At 34.6% G+C, this 25,000-nt stretch overlaps 1 protein-coding gene and 1 pseudogene across 1 annotated transcript in view; both read right to left on the bottom strand.

Annotated features, from left to right (window-relative positions):
• Nucleotides 1–25,000, bottom strand: part of LOC137643271 (uncharacterized) — a 755,072-nt gene that overhangs the window by 280,022 nt on the left and 450,050 nt on the right. The window lies entirely within an intron of this gene.
• On the bottom strand, nucleotides 1,787–4,287 carry LOC137642212 (SCAN domain-containing protein 3-like; annotated as a pseudogene).

The following is a 25,000-nucleotide window of genomic DNA, read 5'->3' as shown; positions in this document are numbered from 1 at the left end:
GAGAGAGAGAGAGAGAGAGAGAGAGAGAGAGAGAGAGAGAGAGAGAGAGTACTCCAAGTGTAGCTATGGCTTTGAATGGTACTGTTGGGAAGAATGGTTGGATCGACACAGAGTATATTTGCTTCATGTTAAGTTTTGAAGTTTTCATTGAAATATAACACTTCACTTGTTCTGAAATTCTCTAACACTTCACTTGTTCTGAAATTCTCTCGCAATTCCCTGTGCCCAACAATTACTTAACTAAAAAAAAAAAAAAAAACATTTGTTTTCTCTCCATTTTTCATAGGTGTACATGTTTTGTTGGCAATATGTATGGAATACTTCTATTGGAATCACTTCATCCTGTCTATAAATCTATCCTTTCAGTGTCCATAGTGAACCTATACAGCGTAGAAACCTTGTTTAATTCACCCTCACAGTCTGGCTTAATTTTTAACGTTCTACTAAACCTCCTTTCCCGTTTCCTTTCTCGTATCTTGGTTCCTAATCTCTTAACCTTTTCTTCACAGAGTAACTAGGTGATGAAAGGAATCACAGGACCCAAACCCGAATTATAAGGCCCAAAATCATAAATCTAATATATGTGAACCTAGACAATCTGTAGATGTCAGCTGGAAATCTGGAGAGAATGAGATACTGTTCTTGTCCTTGGGATTTGACCAACAGTTTCCATAGGACCTTTGGGATCAGTCCTGGCAGACAATTCCTAAAACAATTCAGTTTGTGCTGGTCGTAATCCACTTATGATTACCCAAGGCAGACGTTACGAAACAGTCACTTTATAACTTTGTACTATCTCTCTCTCTCTCTCTCTCTCTCTCTCTCTCTCTCTCTCTCTCTCTCTCTCTCGTTTGTGTGTATTAGTTTTTGATGGATTTTTCATATGGGTTTTAGATGAGCGTGGAAGTTCTGGGGAACTTGTCAATAGAATTGTTTCTTCTCCTGTAATACTGACGGCATACCATATTTTCAAGCTGAACTAGTGAACTATAACCTTCATTGAGTTATATCGTAAAGAATGTGAGTCTGGTTGAGTATTATATATAATATATATATATATATATATATATATAATATATATATATATATATGTATATGTATATATATAATATATATATACTTGTATGTATGTATGTATGTATGTATGTATGTATATATATATATATGTATATATATATATATATGTATATATATATATATATATATATATATACCGAAATTTATCATCATACGATTAAGGAAATTAAAATCCCAAATTTGATATTTATTCTCAAGAGTATAATGCACTTGATCCTGACCCCTCTGTGGCCTGTAGTCTACTAAGTGTGGGGCATCACATAAGCAGGGTTGCCAAGTCAAGTCACACGACTCCCATACTGCCAGATTTGATCAAATTTACCGCCAATTCAAACATATTACTGCCAAATATGAATGTTTCATAGACTTGAAAAATAATGATGAAAAATTATATCTTGATGGGTTTTGTAAAGTTTATGTTAAGTTTAGGACTTTAGGTTATCTTTGAAACGAAGAAAATGTTTGTATTTACACCTATTATGTTTTTATTTGGCAAAACTTTTAAGGTTGTGTATAAATATTACTTTTTGGTAGTAGTAACTTCATAGCATATTGTAACCTTCAAGTGGCACTATCCTAGCCTATAAATATAGATAATAGGCCATGTCTTGGTGCTGAATAGTGAATAACCATAGCTGTTTCAGTGATTAACCTTTATTAATTAAGCTAAATCTCATAATCAAATAAAAACAAATAATTAAACTATGATTTCAATTTGACAGAAAATTTAAACTATAATTTCAGTTTGACAGAAAATTTAAACTATAATTTCAATTTGACAGAAAATTTAAACTATAATTTCAATTTGACAGAAAATTTAAACTATAATTTCAATTTGACAGAAAATTAACTAACATAAAATTGTTCAGATTATTTTGATTGTTTGTATGACTAAAATAAAGCATCAAAAACATCATTATCCCGAGGTGGATTGGAACTTTCTACATTATGGTACATATCTACATTAAATTTTTCAATCATACTTTCAGAAATTGCCAGGTCTTTGCAACACTTCCCAGAAACTATTAGTGTTGTGCGAATTCTCAAAATTGATTCAAGCATCTTCAAACTCATTCTATTGCGAACTTTAGTCTTGACTGCTGTTACATGGGAAAATATTCTTTCCAAAACTGCATTGCTTACTGGTGTAGTTAAGCATTGCAGGGCATATGTAGCAAGATTTTCAAAGGGCCTCTCATTTCCTACTTCATAAATCTTTATTAAAGACCAAAACTGAACTGGGTCATCTGGAATACCCAATTTAAATATATTTTCTTCAGACCAAGGATGGTAAACAATTTTTCTGTATTCCTCTTCACATTTTTCTAAGTTCTCTTCCAGTAAAGGAAAAAAAGGCAAATTTTGAAATGACTGTCTATTTACTTGAGTGAGAATTTTTGAAGGTGATAACTTATTTAAGCCATCAAAAAGGCTAAATTTTTCTGGTAAACGTACTTTCACTTGATCTACTAGTTATATAAGCATTTCCTGACACCTCTTCTGCACAATGACATTCATATGGCTTACAGTTTTCTTCTGCAGCAGTTGTTTACATTTCAAAAAAAATTTAGCTCCAAAATCAGTGTTTTCTAGTAGTAGTAATTTCCCTTCTGCATCATTAGACACGGTGCTTTAAAGATTTAAAATAAAATGAGTGTCCAGTTCATGAAGAAGTACCGAAGGACTAGCATTTGTGGACTGAAAGAGAGAATTTATCCTTTCAAATTCAGTGACAATTGGAGAGGAAAATACAAAATAAAGATAGTTGCAGTCATCAGATAACATATCAAACAAAGTTCGTGCTTTGTATCGTACTTCTTGAGAGCTCTCCATACTGGCACACTGAAAATATGTCTTCAGTTCCAGCCAATTTACAAGTATATTGTAAAGTAACCTTACCCCTTACAAGCCATCTAGTTGTAGATAGACCTAGAAATGGCAGTGGGGTTCCCACTCTTCTTCACCAGCATTCAAGGTCTCAAACAGAATCTTGTACTTCTCACGTCTCAAAGTACTCTTCTTGAACCATTTAGGTATTTCAAAGAGCATAAACCCTATTGAGGAAGGGAGTTTATCAAAGCCCTTTTGTATGCAGAGAGCTAAACTGTGGCATGTGTATCCCATTTTCACACAGTTGGGGGAAACGTGCTTGATTCGAGACCAAAGAGAGTTTTTTTTCCCCAGTCATGTTGCTAGTGCCATCACTGGAGTAACCAATACAATTTTCCAGTACAATGCCATTCTTATCAAGTAAGGCTTTTGTTGCAGTAAATAAAGCTTCCCCACTCGTTTCACACACAGATACAAGCCCTAGAAATGCTGTCACCACTTCGTTAGCAGCATTATCATAATACGGAACACAAATGCAGAGGTTCTTTTCACTTTATACATCAGTGGACTCATCAATCATTAAACAGTATTTCTTAGATTCAATAATCTTTTGACATAGCTCCTCCTCAAGAGAGGGAGATATTACATTCCTAATCAACATTGAACACTTAGTGCGATGCAACTGAATCTTTTCCAATTTACTACCAACAGCATTTTCTTTTATCACTTCACTAATATGATCAATGGCTGAGATTGAACTATGACAGCAAACCATCACTGCAAGCTGAAGTTCAGCTTTCTTGAGGGCACGAGGTGAATTTGATGTTCTTGAAGGGCCACTTCTTGAAAATATATTGGTTTTTACTGAACTGATAGCCCCAACACGCTCTTTGTGCTCTTTGGTATCAGCATGCCCCTTAATGGTCGTCTTCCTTGGCTGTAAAATTTTCTGACACTTTACAGAAAGCTGATTTTCCATCTTTAGCTTTCATTAGCCATGGAAACTCCCTTTCCCATATTTCTTGATACTTTCTTCCAGTATCATAATGTCCTTTCCACTTGGACATTGCAATGACTGATAATAATGATAACAGGATCACAATGAATCAATCAATGAAGTATGGTTCTGATCAACTGGCGGCTGGCCAATGTAGATACATATCACTCTGTCGTCTCTTTACAATTAACACTTGTTCTTGATGGATTAAGGTTATTACAGGCCAATGCGAACGGAAAAGTAGTATTCCTAGAAAGGTCGGAAAAATCCTGTAGATGTTCATATTTTGTGTTTGTTTGGATGTACAAAATCATAGATAGAGGAGAGAGCAATTGATTAAATGAAATGAAATTAATACCAAACAGAAGCGCATAAAGTGTTTGATGCATACCTGCAAATAGAACATAACTTTAATTCTTATTTGAAGAGGAAATTCCAAGTAAATAGTTAAATTATGTCCATAACATGATGTCCTACTTTTGTTGTTTTCTGTGATAGCATACCATCTGCCATATGGGCCTTATGTGATTCACATAAGGCCCATACTCAGTGTTCCCACAACGCCATCACAAAATTTCCCTAGCGCGAGTATAAAAAGATGCAGGCTGACAGGCATTTGAAGGAAGCAAAAACTCCAAATGATCATACCTAGGATGCATCATTTCAGAAAACCTCACCCTGATTTGCTCGACCAGTTCGATCAGAAAATTCAGACAAGTCATACGAACCTGCTTTACCCCTTATGGTTAATCTTTCCAGCATTCAGAAAGGGTTGCAGTGGCTGCTACACCTACATAAACATCAGTGATATTTAGTCTGTTTTTAGGGTCATTAATATCTATAATAAACGGATTGCCTTGCTTAACGATATCCATTCTTAAGGAGTCTACCATTACTTGCCTCAAAAGTTTTATTACTTCTGCTCTAAGCATATGAAGCAATGGAGCTGAACTGTGAAACAGAATATTAAAAGAATTAACTTTGCAAGCTGGAAACTAATAAACTCTAGTTGAGCTTTATGATACGGATTATTCAAAACAGATAGTATGTTTTTTAAGGTGTTTGAAGGATCTGTATTATCAAGAACCTTTTCAGAGAAATACAGCTGAAGAGCAGGCCACTGCTCCAGCACTCGGTTCACAGTTTTTCCATTGAAAGCCATCAAGTCTGTGACAGACTCGATAGGTTATTTACGGGAACATCACAATTTCTGAAACTCCTCAAACTGATGCTTTCTATTGCTACTAAAATGTGCATAAACATTTCGCAACATATCTTCCAGAGACAGACATTTTCACACAAGCATAAGAAGCACAAAGATGAATCAGATGGCAGCTACATTTTATTGCAACAACATGAGGAACTTCCTTCTTTAACATAGCTACTACCCTCCCTTTATCACCAAACATAACATCAGTGGTATCTGAGGCATAACCAATTAGATTGTTTAACGGAATATTTTTTTCACTTAATGAGTTCTTAATAGCCTCATAGAGACCAGCAGCAGTACTGCTACTAACTGGTATTAGATAAAAAAAACTGACTAATGTGACGCATCTGCCCTAAATCAAGATATACCACGACCAGCCCTAATTGTTTTTCAACAGATACATCGGTTGTCTCATCTGGAATTATGCTAAACTTTGTCGAACGTAATTTCTCTATCAAATCCTTTGCAAAATATACACCTAATCCCTGCCTTACAATATTACTGCACGTAGTTTCACAAAGTCTTAGATTTTTCAGTGCAGCGTTCTCTGCTGTATTCTTGGGAGCACTTGACTGCAACAAGTTTACTAAAGGTTTAGCTAAAGTAAACGGAAGGTTGTGTTCCGCAATGAAAGCTGCTATATGCACTTCTGTGCTTTCTTTATAAACACATTATTTCGTCTGATTAAAGAATGACTCATTTGCGGATGGGGTTTTCTGTTTACTTTTCATATTTGCTAGGTGAACTTGGCTGCAACTGTTTAAGTAAAGAGGAACGATGACAAGGAACTTTATTTTTGTTGAACACTGAACAATCTGCATCGCTTGCATAATCTTTAGGAGCAACAAGCCATCCCTTGAATTCTTTTTGGTTGAGCCACTCATGTCGAAATTTTTGTTTATAGGAGCCTCTCGGCTTCTTTGAAACTGGCTCCTCTTTATCCGCATGTGGCGAAACTACACGGTTTTTTCCATCGTAAAGTGTAGTATCTGCTGTCTAACCTAGAAATACAATAGCTTTGGTTAATATCTATTCCTGTTAAATAACAGGCAATCCTAAAATAACAAAAGTTAATGTTCTTCTTCTATTGTTAGAATTATCTAACGCAAATTCAATAAAGGTAAGTCTATATTCTTCAACTTACCTGCACCAGAATAGGGCTGCTATAAACTTGTGGTTCGAACTAATTGTTCAATTTTTAACGGAATGAACACTTGTTCGCCGGATGCGGCCGGCACTGTTATCCTGTAACGACTTGAGCAGAGACTGAAGTTCAAGTCTGATTCAAAACTTGTGATCAACTCCCGTTTTCTTTCCTTTGTTCGAAACTCTCGAACAACCGTTGAAAATAAAGACGGGAAATCAAAACTGTTTCCTTATAAGGAATACATTTAACATTTAATTAATTAATTCAATTAAATACAAAAAGGGGAAAGTTAAAAAGTTACTTTTAATATTAACAAATGGCAATCATTCAATTTACTTTCCGTCCATGACCGAACACCAAAACAAAAACAGAAAGTAAGAACGACCTAACTAGTCAATTCGACTATTTCCCATGAATGCAATTACCATTCTTCAATCAACTATTTCTACAATATTAAATATATAGAAAGTTCGAGAAACTAAGTATATAGAAAGTTAGAGAAACTGCCTATATTCTAAGCTAGGCCTATCCAAATTTTAGGCTTGATAGAGTTATTGAATTTCCCCTTCGGGTAACTGGGCCTTTGCTTAGTTGGGCAGCACAGAGATATGTTGATTTAGGCCCAGGGTTATCTCATCCATAAAAAAATAACTAAATTCTAAATAATTTATAACATACCTTCGACAGTTGTTTAAATTGTCCCGCCTCTAAGGTTGAAGGGAGCGCAAGGTCACACAACGTACGTTTCGATTTCGTCTCACACTCTGTCTCAGACGAACACACTACTGTACTTGACTACTTCTCAGTCTCCACGTGCATCAGGGCTGCCACTCGTAGGGGAAAATCCCTACCGTAGGGGATTCTAGTGAAATGTAGGGAGTAGGGAATCCCTACGGGATAAATGATAAAATGTAGGGGAAAATTAAAATTTGTAGGGATATAGTCCGTGGGCCACGAGTGTTAAAAAAACGGACGGAAATAATGTACTTTTTATGAAGTATTGTGAAATAAAATCAAAAGATTGGTTCAGTATAGAACCCAAATCCTTATCCTATACAGAAGACGAAATGTGGAATTAGAAAATCGAGGTCTTACCTCAGTGGGAGGAGAAAATCAAAGGATTACCCCAGTCTAGTATTAACGAAACTTTTAATCGGACTCCAAATGGTATGCTATCACAGAATACAACAGGACATCATATTATAGAGATGTTTTGCTATTTAATTGGAATATTTCGTTTTGAATAAGAATTAAAGTTGTTTTATTTGCATGTATGAATCAAACACTTAATGCGCTTTGTTTCTTATTTTAATATATTTCTCTCTTTTCTATCGATGGTTTTGTACATCCAAACAAACACAAAATATCCATATCTATAGGATTTCTCTGACCTCACCAACTCTTCTACTTTGATCGCATTGGCCTGTATTAATCTTCAGACTTCGAAGAAAAAAGTAAGTGTTAATTGTAAAGAGAAGTCAGACTTGTCTACAATTCTTCATCCAGTTTTCGTTTATCGACAATGACATGGACTTTTAGTCATTTATTAAGTAAGTTAATTCATTTTTTTTTCTATTCACTTATGTCAGATATCAATGGAATTTTATACATATAATTTTTCCTAGTTTATTGTGATTTTTCGATTTTTCGTACATTATTTTGTCATTAGTGGCCGTCTGGGGCAAGACTGCCAATCTTACTCCCAACAAGGCTCAATTCTCGAAATTGACTAGGTTACCAACAGTTCATTGACCCAATATCTGAATTACAAGTAATTGATATAAATGTGCAAATTAAAACCAATAGCCAAGAGATTTATCATCTGTAGTGTTCATTTTCTCTTTGACTACACACACACACACACACATTGAATAATCTGAAGGACACTCCAATATCAAACCATTGTTAACCAAGTCTTGATTAGTGCCATAGCCTCTGTATCATGGTCTTCCAAGGTCTTGGGGGTAGAGTTCTCCTGCTTAAGAGTACACTCAGGCACACTATTCTATCTTATTTCTCTTCCTCTTGTTCTGTTAGTTTTTATAGTTTATATAAGAGATATTTGTTTTAATGTTGTTACTGTTCTTTAAATATATCATAAGCACTGTTTATATATAATATATATATATATATATATATATATATATATATATATATGTGTGTGTGTGTGTGTGTGTGTGTGTGTGTATGTATATATATATATATATATATATATATATATATATATATATATATATTAAAAGTCATGAGTTTGAAGTGACCTAAAAGTGCAACAAAAACAAAATTATTGCGTAGGGGAAAGTAGGGGAAAATGGTCCTCGTTGGTAGGGGAAAAGTAAAATTCTGAGTGGCAGCCCTGACGTGCATGGGTTATGATTATTGTTGTTTTTTCCTAGGTCAAGGCGGCCACGACTGGGAAGGTTGGGGGAAGGGAGGTTCCTGTGTGGAGCAAACACTCCCCCCCCAACCACCCCCACAACCGTATGTCCTCCAAAACAAAGGCTACAAAGGGAGAGGCCATAGTTTTGTTTTGGTCGGCTGGCGGTTTTTTTTTTTTTCTTTTTTAAATGTTCCTAAGATTTCACTGAAAACCTATTTAAATTCCCCAGATTTCCCCAAATTTATCGAATTCCCCAGATATTCCGAAAAAAAAACATTCAAAATTCCCAATCTGCGGACAAATTCCCCAAAAGTGGCATCACTGCCCATACTACCTGTCATCTTTTATTATGATATAATCTTTCGGAATACTTTCTCCGCTTTACCCCTTGATGACCAACTCATCAGTTTACTGGATGATATTAGTGAAGGGTATGACTCCTTAAGCTAAGTTATGCTGGGGTAGCTTAGGATACGATATGTCTTTGGGAATTTGTTAATGCGGTTTTTATGGTAATTTTTTCCAACCTACATAGGGGAACTAGGCGCTTGCCATAAACCGTCTTTTACACGAGTCAACCACTCTCATCTGAATGTCCTAACAGTGTTTTTATCTCGTGGAAACTTTTAATCACTCTCAACAAAATAACTTCCAGACCACCGAAGTTTATCTGTAACAAGCTTTTTCTGTATTTGAATCGTATAGAGCTTTTTTTCTTCTCACAAAACTCTTCATCCACTGCTAGGTAACAAACCCCTGAGTTATGATATTTTTCGTGTCTGAACTTTCCCTGCGATTCCCTACCAGTATTTCTCAATTGTACATTTTTTTTTTTTTCAAAATACGTTCACGTGTTACCCAGTAAACTAAACAATGTGATGCCTCTAAGATATTAGGTTGGTTACCTGTATCCCCTACAGTGTTCTGCAATGCGAAGGAACATTATTTTTTTTTTCCATTTCTGTTTTGAACCATTCATTCATCCATTTTGCAGTCTATCCTCTTATCTCAACGCAATTGTAAGGTTTTCCCCGATTCGTACTTCGGCGCTGAATGACCTCCCCAGCCAAAGCGCTGGTTCTTATGTTCCAAACTAGATAAATCCAATCCAATCCATTCCTTCCATCCAACCAGCCATACCTTACTAAAACTTTTCAGCCAAACATCCTACTATTGCCATTATGATATCATCTCTCGCCTGTAAATCTTCATAGTTCTTCAACCTATTGATGAGTCTCCATACATTCTCAAATTTTTTTTTCCACCTTCACTTTCTAGTTTTATTAACCTCTTTCACTTGTATTACTGATATTGGAATCTCTTTAACCCACTTTATTTAGTCACTCTATAAAATACTTGGCCCATTAGCACTGGACTGGGTTTTTCTTGAAACAGTATCACTCCATTTCCATGTTCTATCATAAGGCCCATGTGTTTATTAACCTTTCCGTCTGCGTTCACTTCTCTTAAGTACTTCTGTGTCCATAAAGTATTTTTTCATACTTGAAATTTCCAGTATATAAATTAGATCATATTCATTCTGGAATCAGTACTTCAAACTGCCCTATCATTTATTTGCCAACTCTATTATATTTACTTACTAATTGTATTCCTTATTTTTTCCTCTATAACTAAAATTACTCCAATCGTTGAGTTTTGCAGTTTCGTATACTTTTTCATCATTGATATGAGCCGCTGTTCATCTCTCCTCTCTAACCAGTAATAGATTTAAGTTTTGTTTCAACGAATAAGAAAAATACATTCCTCAAGAAAAAAAATATAGCTAATCGTCTTTTCAAGATTCCAAAATTTGCTCGTGTCAACTGTACTAAATATCACAACTTTTGACCTTGACATTTTCTCACTCCCAAGTATACTGGCTAAGACTCGTTGAAAATCACATACTATATTTCCAACAATCGAGAGCACTTTCAAACTCATTTCCTCCTAATTCTCTCCATTTTCATTCAGTGCAAGAGCTACTGGTACATTAACTATGCCATCTCTCTCTGTTTCAAATTTCCGGATTGCGAGAAACCTTTCTCATTCCTCTACTTGAATTCTATTTCTCCCTTCCATTCTTTTCACGCCTTCACCCCCATCTTAGAATAATTTGCTATGAGCAACTTACTGTATAACAAGCATCACCCCTCTCACAGGCGCAGTCTACCTGCGCCCCTCCCCCTCCCAAATTCACACTTCAGGTCCTTTCACTTTTGCTAATGTACAGTATATACAGTATACATATGATATATATATGTGTATATATACGTGCATATATATATGTGTGTGTGTATATATATATATATATATATATATATATATATATATATATATATATATATGTATGTATACACACATATGATAGTATTCAATATATAGTTCCTTTCTAGTTTATGATTATTTTAGTAGATATTTTTAGGTCATATTTCATTATGTTTTTTCCCTTGTTTTTCATTCTACTTTCTGACATGTTAGAACATAATTTACTTTATAGATGTCTTATGTTTATAGAAAAAATACAATAAGTTGGCTGTAGATCTTTTGTGTGGACCGATACGGTAACGTCTCTGACTGGTGAACGCCAGTTCCTTTAGTCGCTGCAGCCTTACTATCGTTGTGAGCTAAGGCTTCAGGGTATGGGGGAGCCTAGGGGGTCTATCTGCTGAGTTATCGGCAGCCATTGCCTAGCCCTCCTTGATCCTAGCTTGAGTGGAGAGGGACTCGGGCGCTGATCTTATTTACATATGGTCAGTCTCTAGGGCATTGTCCTGCGTGACAGGGCAATGTCACTGTCCCTTGCCTCAGCCATTCATGAGTGGCCTTTAAATCTTTAAACGTGTATTTAATGCATATATATGTTATACTTAGTTCCGACATGTCCCTTAAGGAAACCATGAACTTATTTACCTAATTTCAGTTGGTTTATGAATTATTTATTTATTTATATATATATATATATATATATATATATATATATATATATATATATATATATATATATATATATATATATATATATATATATATATATATATACACACACATATATATATATATATATATATATGTATATATACACATATATATATATATATATATATGTATGTATATATATGTATATATATATGTATACACACACACACACACACATATATATATATATATATATATATATATATATATATACATACATAGGTAAATGTCTAGGAGAAGGCCGCACCCGTTTTTCACGTTTTTAACGACGAAAAACGGCAAAAAACGACCAGATTAGTGTTACACATCGCGTAGAAACACGAGGAAATGAATAAAACAGAAACTAAGACTTAACTCTTACATACAAAATGTAAGCATAAACCTACTACTACAATTATGGAGGACCCCAGTGGGAAGCTGGGTTTTTGGGTGGGGGGAGGAGGAGAAAAGTGATTTTCGGGGCACTACCGAACCTAATACAACCACCTAACCTAACCTAGGGCCCTGTACCCCTACCTAGGCCCACCGGGGGGGGGGCCTTCCCCCCCTTAAGGCCACTACCTAACACATCCATCAAACCAAATCCAAAGTGATGGTACTGCTGTATACATCGTTATACTACCACCATTATAATATACTTTATAAATTAATGAAGCTTACCTTAAACTGTTGGTCCATAAAGATGTGCTGCTGCTTTGAGGAAAACGTGAAGCCGTTGCGAAGGTTCCCTGACATGCAACTTAAAGTAGGAAGTGGCCAGGTACCCGACGAAGTGTTGTTTTCTCCTACCGAATTTAGGCACCAAATTCTTCACGTCCCGCCACTTCCTCTCCACAGTATTGGTATGAGCCTGTGTCTGGGGATCAACAAAGTGGAGGCTGTGGTTAACAGTCAAATGCTTGAAACCTTCCTCTGCCAGACAGTCATATGCTCGCCAACAGTCAGAAATTATGGTTGTGCCTGGCTCGATCCTCTCCTTAATCACCGAGAGCAGGGTGTCACGATCCCGGGTTTCCACGGAAACCAGGAAAAAAAAAAAACTCGTGATTCGCGGCAAATACCACCAAATAGCCACTGGCCGTCTATTACTCGGCCAACGTTATATTTCCGTTAGCCGAGTTTTGACTCTTCAATTTCCACTATACAATTGTTGCCGCCAATTTTCTTGCTGCGCCGAAATACCCAATTAATTACCACTTCCCTGCAAAATGACGACCAATCGCATACAGTACCTTTATTTAATTTTAATTCAGAAATGGCTACTTCGTAGCAAAACCAATTTTGAACCCACAAAACTATAAATTTCAAATTAGTTTCAATGTCCAGTTTTACTTTTGAAAACCAGGTACCCACAAACTAAGACACTTTATAAGAACAACGCCTACGTCTACGTCCTTTCGTAATGTAAGATTTATCACACCTAAAACTATGTTTCTTATAATCTACCCTACACACTTCATGACAATGTGGAAAATTTTTATTTTGTAAAATTAAATTGTGTCTCTGGCACAAATACACTAGTTTTTTAGTATTCCCCGAATAAGCTAAAACAAATTCTCCGTTACTTAGGAAACAGTTAGGACAAGAAGCTGGAATTTCAACTTCTTGTGCAATATAAGATGACGTGCTTTCTACGGCCTCCATGTCTAGGAACGAAATGAAATGCCTGAGTAAGATAATGTATTGTCGCGCTGTGATTGGCCAAACATGTATGACGTCATAGTGGATAGGCGCTGTGATTGGCCAAACGTGTAAGACGTCATAGTGGACTAGGCTGTCTGCGGATTAGAGTAGTTACAGGGCCCATTTGAGCTAAAAACAAGACACAGTTAACAATAACAACAGACTTTGAAAAAGTCTGGGAGAAAGACAAGAGTAGCGTGAGTTTGATCGTCGATATTTCGACTATTATTGAATTTTACTAAATCATCTCACTCCTATACCACTATTTACATACATTCCTACACATTCTAGTAAAAACACATTGAATATCACTGATATCTTCATGCGGCCCTCTCCTAGACATTAACCATACACACACACACACACACACACACATATATATATATATATATATATATATATATATATATATATATAGATACATAAATAAATATATACACATATATATGTGTATATATATATATATATATATATATATAGATACATAAATAAATATATACACATATATATGTGTGTATATATATATATATATATATATATATATATATATATATATATATACTTACTGTATATCTTATAGATATATGATATGAACAAAAATACGTTCACACATCGACTACATTCACATCCGCCTCTGATAAGATTCAATATTTACAACATAAAAAGGAAGTGAACCGATATAATTTAGTTATAGAGCGTTGCTTTAATGGGAGCTTGCTGCATTTGTTCCATAAGTAATTTGCATATCATTTATCGATACGTGGAAATATGAACACTATACAATTGCCTGTCAAAAAGATTTATTTAGAGCAAATGGTGGAGCCAGGGCAGCTCAAGTTTACAAAAAATTTGAAAACAGCCCGAGTTCTTATCTTTCTGCTACCATAGTCTATTAGATGAAACCTGCGCGCGCACACACATATTTACACACACACACACACACACACATATATATATATATATATATATACTGTATATGTATATATATACATATATATGCATGTACATGTATATATGTATATATATATGTATATATACATATATATATATATATATATATATATATATATATATATATATATATAGTGGTTGTACTGTATATATAAGAATTTTCATAACGTAGACATCGTAGTCTAGGATTTCTAGATTACACAATAGATATCCTCATATGAAAATGTAATTTAATTGCAAAAAAAAAAAAATAAAAAAATCAGTGCTTCTCTTACGCTGATTCGTGATATAGCATTCAGGCAAGAAATTATGAATAAAGTAAATAGAGCTTTAATTCTTACTTATTAGATATATAATACAAAAAGTTGTTAAAATCAACGCACCTGGTTTTAAACTGATTCCCCCACTGGTGTCATGTCTCCACAATTCACCGGCCTGCTTTTCAACCCTTCTCTCTCTCTCTCTCTCTCTCTCTCTCTCTCCTCTCTCTCTCTCTCTCTCTCTCTCTCTCTCTCTCTCTCTGTTACCATATAAAAAAGTACATTCCCGAAATAGTATCCGAAATATTCTAACTTTTCCACACCACTATTGAGATAAAATTCTTGATGCGTTTTCTGTACATGGCGTAAGAGCGGGACACTCCTGCCGCTGCACATATTGTGACACGCACTCTTGGGAGGGACTGTTCTCCTGCTTTAAGGTTGCCTTATGTCCACCTTTATAGCCAAGCTAACGAAGTTATCTGTTACCTGAACACACACACAAAGAGAGAGAGAGAGAGAGAGAGAGAGAGAGAGAGAGAGAGAGAGAGAGAGAGAGAGAGAGAGATGTTAAACCAACCTTAATGATATATTTTTGGATCTTCAATAGATGATGATTGGTCTATTGATTTTTATTATTATTATTGTTGTTGTTGTTGTTGTTGTTGTTGTCATTACTATTGTTATTATTAAGTCCAAACGCCTCCCTAGTTAGAAAAACAGAATGATACAAGCCCAAGGGCGCCAACAAGGAAAACGGCCCAGTACGGAAAAGAAACAGTGAAGTAAAGAATACCCCTTACGGGCTGCCCAGCGGCAAGAGCCCGTGTCTTACATATGGTAAGGCAATCTACACACACATACACAAAGAATACTTTTGAAATACACCAATTTATATAGAAAGAGAAAGAAAGAGAGACACGGAGGAGTTGCAGAGTGGGTCGGGGGATCTGTGAAAATGTGGCACTAAGGGGAAGGGGGGAAGCTGTTTCAAACTAGGTGCTCTCCCGTAAGGTCCATATCTCGCTGCGTTGATTTTAGTACAGCATACTGGATAAGTTTCTCTTCTGTTTTTCTTACGTGGAACTTCGCTGATGAATGTCGAGTGCCTCAAGGGAAAATTTAATTATTATTATTATTATTATTATTATTATTCCTGATACTGAGCTGGTGGAAGGGAACCTCAGTTTAATAAGGAACTGGAGAATTACGACAACGCCAAACATTCTTAAATTTATTTCCATTACCAACAAATAACATCAAACACCTCTGTGGCCATAATAACGTTCCTGGGTAAAAGAAAGTAAAACAATATACAGTAGAGCAAGCTGTACATAAATATTGTAAACAAATAAGATTTAATTTAGAATGGGAAAAGTCATATTCAGGCAATTTTCAACGGGAAACTAGAAATTTCTTTGGTTAAGTTTTGGCTTTTTACATTCTATAAGAATTGATTCGGCTATTATTTTCATATGAGCCTTTGTATAGTATTGAGAAGTTATCCAAAGAGAACGAACACTTACACTCTGTGTCACAGTGATCTCGTATGCTGGACTGAAACGGTTTGGACAAGGCTCTGCTACTTCGGCTGCTAAATTCTAATTCCCTTGTGATCTTGGTAGCGAGAAAAAATGCATTTTTTTCGTTGAGCCAATATAAGCTAATTGGCAATTTGGACAGTTAAACAAGTACACCGCCATAGACTCAAAGGTCTTTTGCAGCTTTTTTTATGATTAACAAACCTTTTTTTTTGGAATAATTATAGAATATTATATTCGGCCTGATTTGTGGTAGGTATTTACTCAGGATTTCATTATTTTGGTTTTAAGATATTTATTTGTTTCATCATTGAAATATGGTAATTTGATGAAGAGTTCAAGTTTTGTTTGGACCAAACTTCTTTGAACGAGGACAGAATATATTGTTAAGATATGTTTTAAGTTTGTAATAAAAGATTTTGGATGAGAACCTCTTGTTGGAAAAGAACTTCTCTAGGAAACATATTTCTTTATGAAAATTTTAAAAAGATATTTGTCAAAATGCTCGGTAGAACATTGTGCTTAATGTGTTTGTCTTAAAATTACCATAGCATCTACTCAAAAAGTTAACTCCGAGACCCGTGTGAGAAGGTTTTCTGTAGATACTGGTGTCTATGCCATTATTGGAATTAAAATGTCTAAAAAGGGAATTTGATCATCGCGTTCTTTTTCTATCGTAAATTTGATTTTCCGATGTTGTATATTTATGTAATTAAAAAAAAATCCCCATCTTCCTTCTTTTTTTGAATTATAAATGTGTCATCTACGTATCTTTTGTAGTAGATTGGTTTAAAATCAGACGGGCAATTATTTAATCATTTTTCCTCATGTTAGCAAAGAAAAATACTTGCTAGAGTTGCAGATAAAGGTGAGCCCATGGCTAAACCCTCATTTTGTTTGTAGTAATTTTCCTTAAATACAAAGTAGGTGTTATTAACGGTCAAATCTAAAAGCTTTTCAAAATAATTTTCATTCAAACCTCTGTAATTTTCGTTATCATCATATATGATATTCGTAATTATATTAATGGTTTCCTGAACTGGTACATTTGTATATAGAGAAGTTATATCTAGGCTTACAATATAGGTTTCATCACTCATGGGGTTATCTTTAATGTCATTGAAAAATTCATAGGTGTTTTCCAGGGTGTATTCATTTCTAGCATATTTGTTTATTCCAGGAATTATTAATTTCGCTAATTTATAATTGTGGGTTTTAAAAGATGACAGTACTGGCCTTAATGGTATATTTGCCCTATGCATTTTTGGAAGGCCATACATAATGCCTGGATTGGATCCGCTGCTATATAATGTTTTGTATTCTATTTCATTACTGTTTTTCTGATTTAATAATTTTCTAAAAAATCTATTTAATCGGTATTCTAACAAAAGAGTATTTTTAAAAGGCTCTTGATGTGTTAATTTTTCAAATGTAAAAGGGTCATTGAGAATGGAGTCCATTTTCGTAAGATAGTCTTGTTTGTTCATATATAGAAATCTGTTGGAGATTTTATGCCTATGGAAGTCATATCGGTTTTCGACAACACGATGATATACCTTCGGAAGTTGATCAGTATTTTGGAATTTAGGTACATTTTGTTGGGTTAACTCTCTTAACCCCCCCCCCCCCAAAAAAAAAATGGAAAAAAAAATCCTCTAGGTCGAGAATGCCTTCAAATCTCATGCAACTGATAAAGCAGTAACGCTTTCACCCTTCGAGAAAGAGGAATACATTTAGAAATTAGAATGATGTTAAATGAAATACAGTTGCTGAGGAGTTCTGGGAATATTTGGAAATGGCAAAAAGCAAAATCCTGTTTCTGATTTTACGTACAACGGAAGAAAAGCGATCAAGTTCGGGTGATTCATATTTTTTTACTATTTCTAATTAAAAAATTGCCTAAAAGATTTTTTTGGGGTGTGGAATGTGTGAAATCCATAGTACAAGAAACATTACCACTGATTATTCTGATCTTGATAAAAGCGGTCTATCATCAGTAAATGTTCATTCGTCATGTTTGATAAAATTTGTGAGGTTGTTCGATGCTTCAATGAATGATTTGAAGTTCTCTGGCATCCTGACATCGAAGGTCATTGACGCCGATATCGTTTATTATGAATAAAAATTAAAAGAGTATTCAATTAAAACCAGAAAATTAAATATGTTATAGAAGTTAAATAGCATTAAGAAGACCTGCTTCTGATATAGATTTAAAAATATCACTAGCATTGCACGACACATCATGTCCAAGGATCTTAGCAAGGATGAACATGCCATCTTCACCTCGAGATTCAAACAGATATCTATTTCTTTCTGTGCTATAAGTGGGGCATTCAATCAAAAAATGCCTCACTGTCAAGGGTATCAAACAGTCGTCGCAATATTTTTGGTGTTGGCTAGCCAGCAGAAACTCATGTGTCCTCCGAGTGTGACCAATCGGAGACGAAAAAGAGTAGTCTCCCATTTTCGGGGCATTCCATTTTACCTCCAAGGGGATATAACAATCGCAATTTCTCTCATCTTATTTTCGACCAAACTATCCCAATGCTGTTGCCAATATTTATAAATAAAATTCTTAATTGCTGGTCAAAATCATTATAGAGAATGGAATACCTTGGTAGCAACTCGGCTGCAACATTCTTTGCCAGTGAATCTGCCTCTTACATATACACTTACGTGTGCGGAACTCAGTAAAATTGAACTGTTATACCTTTCAGGCCAATAATTAAAAGCCACTCTAAAATCTTTAAAACTAAAGGGTTACTAGAATTAAAACCATCTAAGGCTTGAAGGACACTTCTTAAAACACTATAAAAGGGTAAAATTGCCCTCCTCAATAGCGGTTAGTATGCCATATAATTAAGCAGTAAATATGTAAGATATTGGAGGAAGTCCACTTGTACAGTTAAAAGAAGTACTATATACTCCAAATCTAACGCCAGCATCAGATTTGGAGCCATCGGTATATATTAAAGTTGATTCCCTATCTTCCTTAACGTGTTCCATAAAAAGAGACCTAGATTGTAATTCGTTTTCAACACCAATAGAATATTTGCAAAAAGATATCTGATAATTTCCACGGAGGGGTTGATGATATCTTAAACGGAAGCACAACAAACATCTTTCATATACAGTGCTGTACCCAACTGTTCTAACTTAAGAAAATTCATTTATCTATGCTATTTATATACACTTTCCAACAAGAAAGAACCATAGAATATATTGTACGAATAGAGAGAGAGAGAGAGAGAGAGAGAGAGAGAGAGAGAGAGAGAGAGAGAGAGAGAGAGAGAGAGCGAGCGCTTGGCTCAACGCTGTACTGAAAAAGCTTGCTTTTATATAATACAGAGTCTTGACACAACCAAGATTAGGCATTGTAATAAGAGATAAGTATGATATATACTGTACATAGAGTTCCCTGGGGAGATGGAGAAGTTTCTTCGGGTTAGTCGGAATCACATTATGGTTTTCTGCGAGTTTGATGGGTAGTGCATGTTGTTTTTTCAATCTCTCTCTCTCTCTCTCTCTCTCTCTCTCTCTCTCTCTCTCTCTCTCTCTCTCTCTCTCTCTCTCTCTCTCTCTCTCTGTGTGTGTATATATATATATATATATATATATATATATATATATATATATATATATATATACAGTATATATATATATAAGTATATATATGCATATATATACTTATATATATGCATATATATATACTTATATATATGCATATATATACTTATATATATATATATATATATATATATATATATATATATATATACATATATATATATATGTGTGTGTGTATATATATATACATATATATATATATATATATATATATATATATATATATATATATATATATATATATATATATATATATATATATAAACACGCATACATATTGCATATTCTCATATCATTCATATCGCAACTATTTATTTTTACTAGCAATATTGTTTGCATAAATCATTGAATAAAAAATGTTCTCTTCTACTTAAGTTTTGTCAAAATTCTTGGATTTGAGTATTTTCTTTTTGTTAGAATTAATTGGAATTTGTTAAGTCAGTATGTGTTTTGTTCTTCTGATTTAGAATGGCTGACTTTATATATATATATATGCATGTATATATATATATATATATATATATATATATATATATATATATTCAAATAAGCCATATATATTTTGATATATTAATGTCTGGATTCTCTTAACGACCTCGGGATCAGAGCCCCAGGCGAAATCTCACAAAGACAAGAGCTTGGCTCCGGCCGGGAATCGAACCCTGATCGGCAAGCTTATATAGACAGTGACTAACCCATTCGGCCACTGTCTATATAAGCTTGCCGACCAGGGTTCGATTCCCGGCCGGAGCCAAGCTCTTGTCTTTGTGATATTTCGCCTGGGGCTCTGATCCCGAGGTCGTTAAGAGAATCCAGACATTAATATATCAAAATATATATGGCTTATTTGAATATGAAAAACACGTAAAAATGTGCAAAATTTATCATATATATATATATATATATATATATATATATATATATATATATATACATATATATATATATATATATATATATACATATATATATATATATATATATATATATAGGTATATATATATATATATATATATATATATATATATATATAATGTTTATATATGTATATGTATGTATATATATCACAAAGTAAGTAACCGAATATAAAGAAACAGGTCTAGATGTCTTAGATCATCCACGAAGCTCTTCGTGTTTTTTGTTTATCATTTATATTAATGATTTGGGTTTTGTATAATAATTTTTGGTACCAAGTTATTATTGAAATATTTATGACCACTGATGTATTTGGAGATTCCTGTGGCAATACTTAGTATGTTGATTGCGTCTCTTTTTGCCCCTTTTTTGTCTTCCTTTTTACTCTTTCCCATGTTTATAACTATCTCCCCATCCTGCGTCCCCCTGTGTATTTCTTGTTCATTCTTTTTACCACTGTTATTTCCAATAAAGCATCTTTCTTTCTCATGTCTCTCTAACTTTGCTTCTTGCTCTTATTATTTAGTTTTCTGCTTCATTTTCCATCGTTGCTCATTCTCCATTTTATTCGGTGTTTACCTTTCTCTTGACCCGGTTCTCCCTATCCTATTAATCTCATCTTCATCTGTTGCCTGTATCTGCTTTTTCCTTTTCTCCCTTCTGGTATCTTTTATCTTTCCTAATTGTCTACCTTTTTCTAATTTTTACCTGCTCCGTTTTTTTCATATCTCCACTTTTTCATTTCTTTCAGTGTTCCCCCTTCACTTTTTATTTTGATAATTTTTCTGCTAGCTCCGTTTTTTATTATTTTTTTCAATCCCTGCTTTTTCCTCCATTTTAAACCGTTTTGACTCGTTTCACTGTTCCAAAAAATTTTGGATGAAGTCGGTCAAGTTAAAAAGCCTTTATCTTCAGTCTAGTCGTTAATCAAAGCCTTGATATCAGTGAAGAAACGAGAAATCTCCCTTGCATGTTTTTTTTTTTTTTTTTTTTTTTTTTTTTTTTTGTAGCTGTAAAATAATAAGTGAGAGAGATTAATTTTAGAATCTATTCACAAGAAATAGTTTTGGCGTTGAGATTATTTACTTTTTATATTTGAAGTTACTTTGAAGTTATTCTCTGGAAAAACCGGAGACTGAAATTTAATTTTACCTGGAGTGGTCTGTTAAGTTAAAACTTCCGGAGCCGGATTGATTGATTGATTTGAAGTTTTCAAATCAATCAATCTATCCGGCTCCGGAAGATTCAACTTAAAAGACCACTTGAGCCGGATGGAAAGCTTTACCAAAAATAAGAAGTTTTTAGATTCTATGTATAAAATTCAAAGGTTTGAAGATCCTTATGAATGGCAGAGGCAAATGACAAGGGAATTTGCTGTTGCAAACAATGCAATGTAGACCGATCTTGTACACAAACGATCCGAATATAAGCCCCTCTCCACCTAAGCTACGTCCTGGGAGGCTTAGGAAATGGCTGCGATGACTCGGCAGATTGGCTGACAAGAATGGTAAAGTTTTGTTATAATTAGATCTATCAAACAATGAGCGTTGCTGGATCTCGTGATTTGCAGATTTGCAAGTCTCCGACGTTTCCACTAAGCTACCACAACAATAAGATTAAGAAATAAAGTTGTTTTGATGTGTTCTTATATTCTCCAAGTGTCAAATTTCATAAAGATTAAGTCTTTGGTGTATCTTTTTTTCCCAGGTATTAATACTCTACTACATGCATGCGTTATGGCATTATAGTTTATATTGCAGGATGTTATGGGATAAAACATGCAATACTCAAAAATATTTTCAGCTTTTGCAAAATATTATTTCTTTATTCATTTCAGATATCCCGGGATTTGATACTTATTAACATGTTCGAGATGTATAGGAATTTTTTGATCATCCAAAACTTGACTGTCATACGATTTTTGTTAAAGGTAAAACTACTCGGATTTAAGTAAAAGACTTTTTAAGAACCGCATATCAGATCAGTTTATAAATCTCGTGTTTTATGGAGAAAGGGAGAATTCAGAAGAGAAAAGTTCTTGTCTCCCCAATACAGTTTATACGATAAATCTCTGTAGTTTTGTTGATAATCGGAGTGATAACGCCTGGTGTCTTTGAAAAAAAAGTTTGCTCTCTCTCTCTCTCTCTCTCTCTCTCTCTCTCTCTCTCTCTCTCTCTCTCTCTCTCTCTCTCTCTCTCATTTTAAAACTGCATTTCCAGTTGTACAGCGACTGGAGCGTGTTATCCGAAGAAGCGGTCAATTAATTCGGGTGTTCCAGCGAATGTAGATGGAAATTAGGCAGACACGATATCGTTTCGAATATATACGTTATCCGGATGTGACATTTATAATTAGATCTCATGTCTGACTAATCTTTAGCATGCGCCAGGAATAGTAGTAATTGACCGGCTTCAAGTTATGCACATGGATGCAAATCTTAATGGCAATCGGGCTCATTAGATAGGATTCTCTCTCTCTCTCTCTCTCTCTCTCTCCTCTCTCTCTCTCTCTCTCTCTCTCTCTCTCACACACACAGGATTGGCAGTCCTTAATAATATATGTCTGCTCACCTGAGTACCAAATTACTACATAGCCGTTAGTCAACCGTTGTGGGTCGCAGTTAGGGAGGGGTAAGTAGGCTAAAACTAGACGCAAGTTTCTGTAGCTCCTTCAAATTTGATATAGCTTCATATAGTGTAATGTAACTCGTAAGCTATTCCCTGTATCAAATCTTACCCAAAAGTGAAGCTCTCTATGCTGGCAAATCCATTTCATGGTTACACCCTGAGAAATAATGGCAAATTAGCCTCTGGTGTAACAGTATCCTTAAAAAAATGCATATGATTCTACTCTCATTTTTACTTACGCTGTCTAACACATGCCAAGTAGGTTCCCTCAATTTTGATGTATTATCAGTGAGCACTGTTTAAATTGGAGTTTGGATTGATGAACATCCGAAAATTCATCCCGTGCAGCAACCATGAATGAGTAAAGTTAATTCAGAAGCAGGTCTTCTTAATGCTATTTAACTTCTATAACATATTTACTTTTCTGTTTTTAATTTAATATTCTTTTAATCTTTATTTATAATAAACGATATTGGCGTCAATGACTTTCGATCTCAGGATGCCAGAGAACTTCAAATCAATCAATCAATCATTATGTGTAACTTCCTTGGATCACGAACTTGATCGGTTGTCGCTTTCGATTTTGTTCATGGTTGTGTTGAAATTTGACATCCCAGAGCCACATTAGCCAAGGGAAAAGAACGTTGGCTATGTCATTTGCTCTACAAATTGAGATATTGCATCGAATTGAATGGTGGCGTTGTTTCCAGCTGGATATATTTCAGTGATCTTGTCTGGTGAATTATGAGTTCCCTCTCACTTTCAAATAGAAGTTTGCTAATTTTGCTTGAGTAGGATTACAATCGCTACAGTTATGAAATGGCCGCCGATCACCTTGTGGCAGATGCAGGACATCAAGTTGCCATAATAATTTCTTGGAAAATACATTGCTTGATGGGTGTCAAGGATTCAGAAAGTAGGAGAACTAAATTTAAGAAGATTACTTTTATTCTAATACAATTTGGAATTCAAATTAGGAAAGAAAAACAGTATTCGTTTTGTTCTTATACGACTGTGTAAGAAGATCAAGGGAAAGAAATGGAAAGTTGTGCCGGAGAATGTGAAAATTATAGCCCCAATTAAGAAAAATAGACGAAATGATTTTAAAAAGTCGTTATATTAGAGGTTTGAAGCAACGTGTGATGTCTTATGATAATCTAGTACTAAGAGTCCACAGTTCATAGTAAAATAGTTGAAGTTTTTGCGAGAAGTGAAAGTTCAGAATAAATGCGAGGGTGAATAGTGTTAACGAGGGTATATGGAAATCAGGAAGATGCGGGAGTGAATCTTTATAAGAATGGTGGAAGAATGAAGAAGTAGATACGGATGCTGGTAGGACGATGGTGCAAGTTAACTCAGACCACTTTAAAGGATTGTTGCTCCTATTTTGAAAAAATGAAGTGTAATGTTGATTGCGAATAAAAGAAAAGTTGGAGCAGTTGAGATGAACATTTAACATATTGTATAGGTGAAGGAAAAGAAATTAAACATAAAGAAATTCATAGGTACGTTGAATTGATAGGAATTGAATACATGAATCCGAGTGTTTTGATATACAGTAGATTGGTCGAGGGGAAAGAATGGGTGACGACCGGTTTCGAAAAGAGGGTTTAATTCAGAAGTGTTTTTAGAGAGTAGAGGAAATCTTAAAATGAGTTTGATACGTTACAAAAGAAGTGTTCAGCTTGTGACGGGGTTCCGACGCGACGCTGATGTGTATTTTTCTTAGATGTATGAAGCTGCTTCTCCAATGGAAGTTTTCTACGCTGTGGGGTCATC

This window comes from Palaemon carinicauda, chromosome 6 (genome assembly GCF_036898095.1).
Source record: "Palaemon carinicauda isolate YSFRI2023 chromosome 6, ASM3689809v2, whole genome shotgun sequence".
In the NCBI taxonomy this organism is placed as follows: domain Eukaryota; kingdom Metazoa; phylum Arthropoda; class Malacostraca; order Decapoda; family Palaemonidae; genus Palaemon; species Palaemon carinicauda.
Note: the sequence above shows the minus strand (reverse complement) of the source record. Positions and strands in the feature narration are given on the sequence as shown.